Source organism: Camellia sinensis, chromosome 14 (assembly GCF_055761805.1).
Source record: "Camellia sinensis isolate YWXY chromosome 14, ASM5576180v1, whole genome shotgun sequence".
Lineage (NCBI taxonomy): Eukaryota > Viridiplantae > Streptophyta > Magnoliopsida > Ericales > Theaceae > Camellia > Camellia sinensis.
The window spans coordinates 105,171,047-105,182,866 of NC_138974.1; positions in this window are offsets into that span (position 1 = coordinate 105,171,047).

Consider the following 11,820-nt stretch of genomic DNA (forward strand, 5'->3'; position numbering starts at 1 on the left):
CTGTATGCCACGCTACCGAACCATGATGTAACTCATCTCGATTAGATTAAGCCAAGGGCAGCTGTAGACACCCCGTTTTTGACCGCCCTTAAGACTTAGGTGCTTTATTCCAAACAACCGATGATGAAAGTTACACTGTACAATCTTTTGAATTCTCAGGGAAGAAATTTGGATTCAAGCTCTAATCCCAAACCTTGCACCCTATTTTGGCCAAACTATTTTAGACCTTAAAACACTGTTTTTCAAAATATTTTGTCAAATTTTTCTATGATGTTCTGAGGCTCACATTTCATGTAAAACATTGCACTTTTGATAAACTGAGTAAGGATAAAGTAGAGATACATGAAAGGGAGATGAACTCTTTGAAAAAAAATCTATAAAACATCTTGATTATAGGTTTGGAGTTGAAGGAAATAGGAGGGGAGGGAAGAAAACTAGTTCGGAGAAGTTAGGCATCAATCCGATTAAGATAGAAATGAGTAACTTTCACTACATTAGTCATATCTCCTTGAACACTTAGAATTTAGATGTGAGGCTACCTCCATTGGAAATTAGACTTCCAAGGCTTCAATTTAGACTCAAGAATGACCTAAAACTAAGTCCAAATGAAGGAGATATGCCCATTTGAAATCAGGCCTAAAGTGCAGTCATTGAGACCCAGCCGGGTCCATTGAGAACCGGCCGTGCCTCATTCTCGATGAAAATTTCACCACAGTATTTTTTTTTACCTTGCCTTCGTTTATTGAGGCCCGGCCGTGCATTATTGTGGCCCAGCCGGGCCTCGATGGTGTCAAACAAACAGTTGGCGGGAATTGAACAAATATCTTTGTTTGAATATATTTTTGGCCATTTTGGCTCAAATTCTATAAATAGAACCTCTTCCTGTAGATTTTAAGGTTAGAAAAACCTTCCAAGAGGCTTAGGAATTGATGAGCCATCCTTGAACCTTCTTGAACCTTCAAGCCTCTTTTCTTCTCCAAATCAACTTTCACCCTCCATACACCATTAAAGCTTGGATTTAAAGCTTTCTTGTAGAGAATTTACAACATATTTTCAAAACCTAGAGGGTTAGGAAATATTTCCAACCTTTTAGCTATACATACACAATACATACACTATTGGAGCTTGTTCTTGAAGCTTTTTGTTGAACTTTCAAAACTAATTTCAGAAACTTGAAGGTGTTGGAATCAAGTTTATTAACTAAGAGCTTACCTCTCTTTTCAAAAGGTATAATTTTGCACCTTCTTCTTTAATCTTCTTCTAGTCTTTTCCTCTATTTTTCTTGTCTTTATATACTGAATTTCAGAGTTGAGGGGTTAGCCACCTCTCCTTGATTTTGCTTACTAACTTTATATCTCTTGCTTTTGTTTATCTTTTTGTGCTCTTTAAACACACTTTTGGCCACTATTTTTGGGCTGCTTTGGGACTATTCTTGGACTGTTTTGTGGGCAGAAATTTGTGATTTAAAAAGCTATCAAGGGTGGAGGGGTTAACCACCCTTCCTTGAACCTTATTCCATGCTTATATCCTTATGTTTCCCACCTATTTCTCTTGTTTTAGCAACTATTTTGGGGCTGTTTTTGGACTATTTTTAGAGGCTAAAATATGGTTTAGAAGTCCCAAAAGTGGAGGGGTTGGACACCCCCCCTTAGCTTTGCTTGCTAGCTTTGTGCCTCCTTGCTTTTGACTTTGTTTTGTGCTCTTGTAACATCATCTTAGCTACTATTTTTTTGCATGTTTAGGGGCTATTTTAGGGCTATCCTAAGTTATTTAATTGATTCATGCTTTGATTAGCTTGTTTGTTGTCTCATATGTTCACATATGTAGCTTGTTGTTTGTTGTCATTGGCTTTTCTTTATTTAACTTCCATGTCAAGAGTCCCATTTTAATAAGCAATCTAGCATTCATTTCTGCAACCTCCATCTTTTCTTCTTCTTCTTTTGTTTGAGAGTTATTTCAACCGATTAAGGTTACTCGAAACATGGAAAAGAGATCTATGCTTAATGGCTTAATCTCTACGGGGATTCATCGTCAACTGCTTAGTCTCTCTTTAATGTTTGGAAACACCTCTCGTTTGATGCTTATTCTCATTTGGAGCACTTAATCATCATATTGGACTTAATGGACTAAAGAATGGCAAGGCTTCCTAAAATTGGCTTAAAACTTGGAACAACCCATATAAAGAAAATGTTTAGAATCACTTGAACTTGGCTGGACGTTATGCCAAGTTCTTTGTGTTAAGAGTTGTCACATGCTAATTCATGGCATTTTGATGATTCTTGAAGCGTTGCAACTTTCCTCTTTGAGTTCACTCCATGGTAAGAGGGAGGGATGGTCTTATTCATTGCATTCATTGATTTTTGCCCAAAATTGTATCCAAGATCATCAAGCAATCAATTTGCTCATTGATGGCTTTGGAATCAATTTTAACCTTCTCTCGAGGTTTTCCCATGATAGAGAAGGAAGATGGGACAAGTAGAGCTTGAGAACACTCTGTCTGCACTGTTTTCACTTTAGAGCACAAAACAAAATTTTGCATGACATTGAGGCACGGCTGGCCTTCTGTAGGCCCGACCGGGCTTCATTGAGGGCTGACCAGTCATCAATGTTGGGTTAGTAGTGTATTTTGCAAAAAACAGAGGTCAGTGGATAAAGGTGAAACAGAGCAAGCCTGTGGCAGACAAAACTGTTCTTAGACACTGTGCATGCAACCCTTACATCATGATCATTTTTGTAATTAATTAATTAATTAATTTATTATTGATTTTATAATTAGTCTTGTTAATTATTAGTGTTGTAATTAATTAATTTATTATTATTATTTATTATAGATAGCTAGTTTATTTCTTATTATTTTCCTTGTTATAATAGAATAGCTAGCTAGTTAATTCTTTTCTTATTTATTCATTCGATTTTGTAATAATTAGTTTAATTTGGACTCTTGGACTTTGATTCACACCTTCTTGCACGAGGGCAAATGTGTAATAAGTTGTATGTCTTCCAACCCCACGCATTTCTCTCTTTTACTTATTTGCTTATGATGGTTAGTACCAAACATCATTTTTCAAATTAGCATTTTTGTGCTTTGTTTCCATTGTCTTGCATGCATCCAAGGTTCGGCTCATCATACTAACCAAATGTTTAAATTCATTGCTTGAATACGTGTTTTTATCGCATGTCTTGAATGGAATCATGTGCCATGTTCATAGCCGAGCCTATTAAAATTACATAACGTGTGCGTTGTATTTAGTCATATTGTATTAGTTAGGAGCATGCATATTTTCTAATTATTTTGCTTTGTTTTGGCTCACAGTAATAGGTGAGCAATTTTGAGTTTTAGCACCTTGCATTGAATGTTTGTGTTGCCATGTCTAGTATGCTTGCCATGAGGCTAATTGCTTCAAGGATATAACTATTTGAAATGCCTGTGGATGAAGGCTAAATGCGAAAATTGGGATATTTTGATTAATATCCATTTTAAGCCCACTTTTTGAAGTGGTATATTCACAAACGCTTTTCAAAACCAAACATGAAAATCAAATTGTTCGAATTTTTGCAAATTAGTCTATACTTGTGTGCAACACATAGGAAAGTAGCCTAATAATCAGAACAAGAGCATATAATGTAAATAAAAAACACATCATGATTAGTAGAGGTCGATCTTTGATTGGGCGAGTGGGGTGCTCAATTTATGACCTTCCCCTCTGTAGACACCCCATTTTTGACCGTCCTCAAGACTTTGATGTTCTTGCAGGGTACATCCAGCAACCAGTGTGATTGCTCGTCGAGTGCTCAACTTTCACGATGGAATGCTCCAGGTTTGATCCTTCCAAACCCTATTTCCATTCTCTCTCATATTTTGACCATGTGTTGGTCTTGGCATGATGATGTCCTTGATGGCCTGTTGGCCATGATTGAGGGCTGGGCCATGGTCTTTGCCCTGTCATCCATCAATAGACCCTGCCGGCCATCAATGAGGCCACTGCCGGCCACCATTGACGGCCGGCCGGCCCCCAATGTTTCACTAGATATTTTTGTAGATATTTTGACAGCTGTTTGCACAGATTAGCTCATCTGCATGCACGTGGATGGCTGGATTTGTTTGAAGGCTTCTTGTATCTCCTATATATAGAGCTCATCTATATGCGTGCAAAGGGTTACAAAGTTTGAGCTGAGCTAAAATTCTCTCTCTCTCTCTCTCTCTCTAGAATTCTCTCTCTCTATATTTTGTGCTTCAAAGTGATCTTTCTCTACATATTTGCACTAGCACCCTTAGCCAAACGCCTTCACCTTAGAGTTGAGGTTCTTGGAGGCCTTGTTTGAGCTCCTTGGAGTGGTTTTGGCTCAAAAGTTTGGTTGTCTTCTTGCTGTTTTGGTGTTGTTCTTCAAGGGTAAGAATTTCACCCTTTTAAGCTTTGTTTTGATTCATTGCTAGGCCACCTTTGTATGCTACTTTTAATCTAGTTATAGCCTCTAAAAAGTTCTGTTTTTAAGGTCTTAAAATGTTGGTTTAAGCCTTGTGTGGTTAGGGGGTGGTTTCCTTCCTTGGCTCGTTGGCTTGAAAAGCCTTTTGAGCTAACTTTCTAAGCTTTTGAAACACCCTTTGTTTGGCCTATCTACCACTAAAACTCAGAGGTTTTTCAGTGATAGAAACTTGGTTTTGAGGGCCAAAATGGGAGGGGGTGGTCCCCCCTCCTCATGTCTTGTTTGCATGTGTAGTTGGCCTAAGAGGTGAGCATGTTTTTCTACCCTTTTGGGACTCCATCTCAGCATGTTTTTGCTAATGATTTAGTATGTTTTAACTCTGTTTTGGTTGGTCTTGGCCATAGGACTCATGCTTTGTATGGTTGTAGTGTAAATAGCCTTTACTGGTGTTGTGTTTTGAAGCCTTTAGCATGCTTTGTTTTTGTTGATTGCATGTTTTGGCATCATTTGGCATGTGATTTCAGTGCTTATAACTCTATCACACACTCACATATATCACTCATTCATGGTGTTTGAGAGTTGTGCTTTATGCCTTGTTTATGAGCCAATACATGAGCATGTTTTTCTTGCTTTTCATGCTACCATCTCAGCACATTTTGGCCACTGTTTTGGCATGTTTGAGGTCTGTCCAGGGTTGGTTTAGCCATTTGAGTTTGATATTGCATGGTTCTAGTGTAAAACTCTTCACTACCTTTAATGTTTAAGTCTCCTGACATGTTGTACATGAGTTGTTTGCATGTTAGAGTCTTGTGTTTCATACCATTTCAGCACTGAAATTCTGCTACCTCCCTCATTTCTTCACTTTTGATTTGGTTTGAAGGATGGTTAGTCTTAAAGTTGTGCTTAAGCCATGGGATTGAGGCTTGTGCTTAAATGGCTTTAACCCTCTTTTGGGAGTTCCTCCTAGTCAAAGGCATGGTCTCTCCCATGTCTTAAGTCATCTTTTGATTGACCTTCCTCTCATTAGAGGACTTTCACGTTGGACAAATCAATTGAAGAATGGTTTGGTAACTTAAAATGTGTAAACAAGAATTCAATCAAGTAAACATGCCAAGATAAGCATGTTGCATTCACATTGCATTGTGTTCAATTGGACGTTATATTGAACATAAGGAATATTGGTTCATTTCATACTTGAAGTGATGAAAATAAGCCAATCTCCATTGTCTCCATTGCCTTTGATCTTCCATGATAAGGTAATGGTCTTAGAGTCTTGTTTGTCTTGCATTTATTGAATTTGTGCAAGTTGGATCCTTGGCCATCATGCATTGCATACTTGATTGATGGTTTTGGATCCAATGGTACCTCTCATTTGATGTTTTGAGATGATAAGGAGTGGTACAGTACACACATACCCTTGGGAGACCCTTCATTTTCCTCTGGTTTGAGCTCTGTTGTAGAATGGTGATGCAGCACACCAGTGGCCGGCAGTGCCTCACAGATGGTCGGCACTGCTTCATCCTTGGCCAACAGTGCACATCCATGGTCGGTAGATGGCCGGTAGCAGCTCCTCATGATCAGCAGGCCACTGGTGCACTCCCCAGCAGTGATTTAGTAAGGTTCAGCAGAGAGTTCTTGGAGACACCCTGGAAACAGAGCCTCTCAATAGCAAACCAGAAGGTATTTCAAGGCGGCAACCGAGGCATGCATGCTTAACTTCTTCAACTTGCTAAGGCAGCTTGGTTTAAAGCTTTACTTGTTAGTTAGCTTGGTTTTATAATTTATTTGATTAATTTGTTAATAAAGTGTTGTAATAATTAAGTAGCTTAGTTTAGTTATTTCTTTATTGGTTTATAATAATTAGTCTAATTAGTTAATTAGATTGGTTGGTTTAGCTTAGCTTATATTAGCTTAGCCTATTTATTCGGACCCTTCGTCGTGAGGGCGCAATGTTGTAATAAGCGTGCGTGTGTGTGTGCATGTCTTCCAACCCCATATCTTTCTCCCTTTTATTTATCCGCTTTGGGTGGTTAGATTATGGCACGTTTTGATTAGCATTCCTTATGCTTCCATGTTTGCATCATTCATTTGTCTTGCATGCACCGGGCTTGGCGCATCATTCAAACTGCATCGTATTTCAATACACTTACTTGAATACGTGTTTCAAAGCATGTTATCAGATTGCATCATATGCTATCTTAGATAGCCGAGCCTATTAGTTGCATTATTGCATGTGTTGCATTAGGCATCTTGTATAGTTAGGATCATGCATCATTACTAACTAGTTTTCTGTTTTGGCTCGAAGTACTCGGTAAGCTTTTACGCTTTAGCACACGTGCATAAGTGTGAGTGTTGCCATGACAGCATGCTTTCCATGAGGCTATTTGCTTAAGTGATTAACTGCATGAATGCATGTGGATGAAGGCTTTATTACTTGAATTGGAATAATTCATCAAATGTGAGTTTTAAGCCCACTTTGCGAAGTGGCAAATCATCATGTTTTAAGCCCACTTGAGGGTGGCAAATCTGCGCTTTAGCCCACTTGAGGGTGGCATTTTCAAACCATTTTCGAAAACAAACATGAATTGTTTTGTTCCAATTCTCGCAATTTAGTCTATACTTGTATGCTGAGCGCATCACATAATAAGTTAGCTAATAACCGGAATAAGAACACGTGTGTTTATAAAACAACATATCATGTTTAGTAGAGGTCAATCCTTTGATCGGGTGAACGGGGGGTGCTCATTTGAGAACCTTCCCCTCTCGTACCCAAGTTCCCGAGCCGAGGCAACAATGGTGATGACGGACACATAGCCTTTGGCATGAGTCAGGGTTTCCTTAATTTCCCAAAAATAAAATATTTAGGTGGCGACTCTGTAATCTGGCAAAGCAGTCCATGTCTGGCGCTTTTTGATTCAAAATTGATTTTTCAAAACCAACTACCAGATATGAACTCTTTGGTGTTTATCAGTCTTGCATTGCACTTTGTGAGATTAGATTCAGAACCGTGACAGGAGTCTGAACTGTAGTAAGACCAATTTGCGCCTATCCGAAAAGGGGGCGCGCGAAGAAAGTCAAGTCCACACCCTCTCATACCTAAGTTCCCGAGACGAGACACTTTGGTGATGACGAACTAGTGGCCTTTGGCACGAGTCTCGGGATTCCTAAATTTTTTAAAAATATTTAGGTGGCAACTCTAAAATCTGGCAAAGCAGTCTATTTTTGGCATTTTATTCAAAACATCAATTTCTCAAAAAGAATTGCTGAATTTAGACTCTTTTTGTGTTTTAACTGTTTCACATTACACTTGTGAAACTAGATTTAGAACCACAAGTAGAGTCTGAACTGTAGGGCTTCTCATTTTCCGAAAGGAGCGCGAAAAGTTAGGCTACAGTAACACCAAGTTATGTCAACTACAGACCTACTGCACATCCAGTTGTACCACCATCCCTTGTTAGGAAAGTCAACTAGCCGGTGGAGGAAGAAATAAGCTTGAGCTGAGTACTCGAGGCAAGAGTCCACTACCTTCAACTTATTCGTAAGCCATACCTGGAAAGGGATGAAAAATAAGAGAGATTAAAGACTAGAGAGATGTATGTTGAAAGAAAAGTAAGAAAAGGGCTTTGAGAGAAAAATAGAGTAAGAGTGCCGAGTGATGTGAGAAATACATATGAGGAAGCGTGGGAAACAATACCTGAAGAAGTAGTGGACTCCCCATGAATCTGGTAGACTCTAGCCAATAAAAAGCCTCATCAGGGTCTCAGCCAGAGCCAAACCAATGCAACTCTTACATTCTTTCAAACCTTGGGCCACTTCGATCAACCGAATGCTAATTCCGCCGAAGCTAGGGGCAAGAAGGAAATCTGCAAGCATGCATAAATAGAGAGCATGCTATCGAAAACCTCGCCAGAGGAGGTCTCCTCTATCACCAATATCAGAAAATCGATGAATCAAGCCGGGTATTTCTAGCACTCTGTTGTGGGCCAAAGATCGAGCCTCGTGCAAAGTAAGCCTATACATTTGTCCCAAAGCTTGGGTGTGGCCAAAATGGAGCTGAGGCATGATTTCCTCATCGCGCCTGGTTTCCATCAATGCACGAGATTCTTGAAGAGTCGGGCACATTTCTTGTGCTCCGAACCAAAAGACATGTGTAATTGGGTCCCAACATCAGGCCGTGGCATGGAGGAACAGAAAACAAAGTGGAGTGTGGCTCAACGGAAAAAATGCATTTATGCCAAAACCTCAGAAATTTAGATTTTTCGTTCCATCTAAAGTAGCTATCCAATCCGTGAGCTTCTCAACAAGGAATATCTCCATTTGTGGAAGAAATAACAGCTGAAATGAGGTTCTAGAGAAGAAATCACGAAACAAAACCTTTTGTAGAAGATAAGCCTGTAGTGGAGGCCAATTGTCAACAATCTGGAGGTTCCTCACACTTGTGGCTGGCAGGCCACCTCCTCTGGCCGGCAACTCCCATCTCTAGCTGGCAGCTCTCCTTTTTGGCTTGTCGTCCACCTGTGTGTTGGGCAGTGTTGGCAACATGTGTTTCGTCTTCATCATTATATGTTTTAAGGTCTTGTTTTGAGTCTTTTAGTTTTAGAAAGTGTGTATATTTGGTTTTGAGTTGTTTTTTCTCTGTTTATCGAGTTGCATGTTGTATTTTGTATTTTTGTTGTTGGGCAGCTCATTACCCGATTAAGAACATCGTGCCTATGCAAGTGTTTAGTATTCAATTTCAAATTCGATTCCATTTCCATTTCCATTTCATGCAAATATGGTGCACACGATGCAAAAATGATAACACTTTTCATAAAAACTGCGAGGTTTTATTCCGATCATGGTTTTTTTTACAAAAGATGAGCACAAGTTTCAAAAGAAAAAAATAAAACCTATCTGAAGTTATACATGCGCTAATGCTACCAAACAAAAAACAAACTAAGCAAAAAGTACAAAAACATTAGCTCCGGTCATCTCAAGCTCGAGAGGCCCTCTTCGTCCTCTTCCTCGGCGGGGACTCGAGAGCACTGTCTCCATCAGCACCACTGTCATAATTAGACTCTGAACTAGAGTCGGTATCATCTTCGGTCCTTGCCTCAAAGCCCATCTCGGCATCACCTCCGCTCTCGAACCCCGAGCCAGCATCATCATCTCCACTCCCGGATGACTCAGTATGTTGACTCACCGTCTCCTCGAAGTCACTAGTCTCTGCATCATTGTCCCCCAAAACGGACTCTAAGGGACTGCTCTGGCCTTCGGTGCCCTTATCCCTGCCTCAACTGCAACTCACATCTCAGCCACGAGCTGCAACTTGTCTCTCTCTTCTCCCTACTGCTGGAGGAGGTACTGTCGATACTGGTGTTGCTGCTACCACTGTTGGTGCCCTCGGTGTAGATGGAATTTGAAAAAAATAGTTGTTGACATAACAGCTACAGTGATACAGGCATAGTATGTAGAATCAGATACAGTATGAGTACAGTGTGTCAATGTAGTGTATCAATGCAGTTTGGGAAAGACTAAAGTTGAAATGCTAATGTATCAGTGGAAATATGACAGCGCGGTGCACAACAGAGTTAGTAATGAAATGCTTGTTGAACTGAAAGAAATTACCTGGATACCGTGGAGACCAAGCAGCATCTCCCTCCTCTGCACCATGCCCATTAGAGAAGCAACCAGCTTGAAGAGGCTCTCTATATACTCTATAGGAGCCTGCAAGTGCATCTGGATGATTAATGTCTGGAATAAACACATATGAAATGGAAATGTGGGGTGCAAATTGTAAAGTATGGTCCATACCTGAGATGTACCTCAAATTCTGACATACTCGTGCCCTACCTCTACTGGCTCAATTGAAATCTGATAAGCAATCCCAGTCAGCTGCCAACATGTGAGCGTAGTGGGAAGCTCTGGCCAAAGGGTAGTCTTCTCAACGGAGGGAGCCCCTCTAGTATGGGCCATGGTCGCCCAAGTCGCCTCGCCCGCCACAGGAGCCCCTGCTCCCTTGCTTGCGTGAGCGCTCATTAGAGGAGGCAGAAGATGGGTCTGAATAAATGTCGTGTAGTCACCCTCTCCTCTAAAGAAGTCAGCGTCTAGGCCTACTATGAACTATATGACTGCGTCAACTGATAGGCTATCTGCTGTCCTTATAGACGCTGGGGGACAACATCGGAACGACTAGATCAGGCAAGCCCACAGTCTGGTGAACGAATCACTTGCTCAGAAACTAGGCCCAGAAGACTGGGCCCTCTAGCAAAATTCAGAAACGCGATGTGCCTCAAGCTCCCGCATATTGGTCTCTCATCCTGGCTGGCATTGTCGCCTAGGGTTGCCACCCGATCTGCAAACAAAGAATGTACATATTGTTAGTTGCCTTTAGTTGCAAAAGTTTGAATCAGAGCAGTATTAAAGCAACAAGGATTGTGAGTTTCGAGTTACCTTGCCGGCAATCACTGTATCGAAGTAATGGCGGAAGACGGTGAAGGTCTCATGACTCCGACGCTGGCACCGACCATCGTACCATCGTGAGTAAGGGATGATAAGGGGGATCACTTCCATAGGCTCTGGAGTGAGAGCCAGAAAATACACATAGACCCACAACTGCAAGGAAAGGGCAGTGGTTATCAACAGAGCATGTACAGATATAGAAAGTGGCTTTTATCTCAGAACACGTTGAACACAATCCCAAGCGGTTTTCGTTTCTTAATTTCTAGGATGCGTGAAATGTAGCCCTAAGTGGTGTTTTCTTTCCTCGTCTCATGTTTTGGTGTGGTCAGAGTGTGTTTTATACCTCTTTCATGGAACTTGTGTTGGTTTTAAGCTTGAAGCTGCTCATTCATATGTTGTTATCTTGCTTATTGCATTTGTTATTTGCTTATAGCACCATCTTGCATGATCATGAGTTTTCAAAATAACCGGCTTCGCAAAGCGTATGAGTCCATCTTTCAAAGTTTTCTTTACACATATCATTCGCATCCTGCCCAAGAACTACGCTGGTTTGATTCCTTGCAAAGGGATTCGTAGGCAACCTGCGGGCACAACCATTTATTTCTGTTTTGATTGTTTGTCCACGTCTTACGGCCTTGTCAAAATGGGTCATCTTCGGGCTTTCACATTCACTCACGTCATTTCATGACTCCAGGTTCTATCAAAGAAGGGCAACTGTTGACATCCTATTTTTGACCGCCCTTACGACTTGGACGTCACCGCTTGCACACCCTATGATGAGTGTATATGATTGTTAGGTGCTCGGAGTCCTCAGCGGGATTCCACAACTTTGAGCCTTCAAACCCTACACACCTGTTGCCTTATTCTTGGACCAAAATCAGAGATCTTCAAGCCTACAACCTCTTGTGGCCTATCAGCCACTGCTATTGGCTGCCAACCACTGCTTTTGGTTGT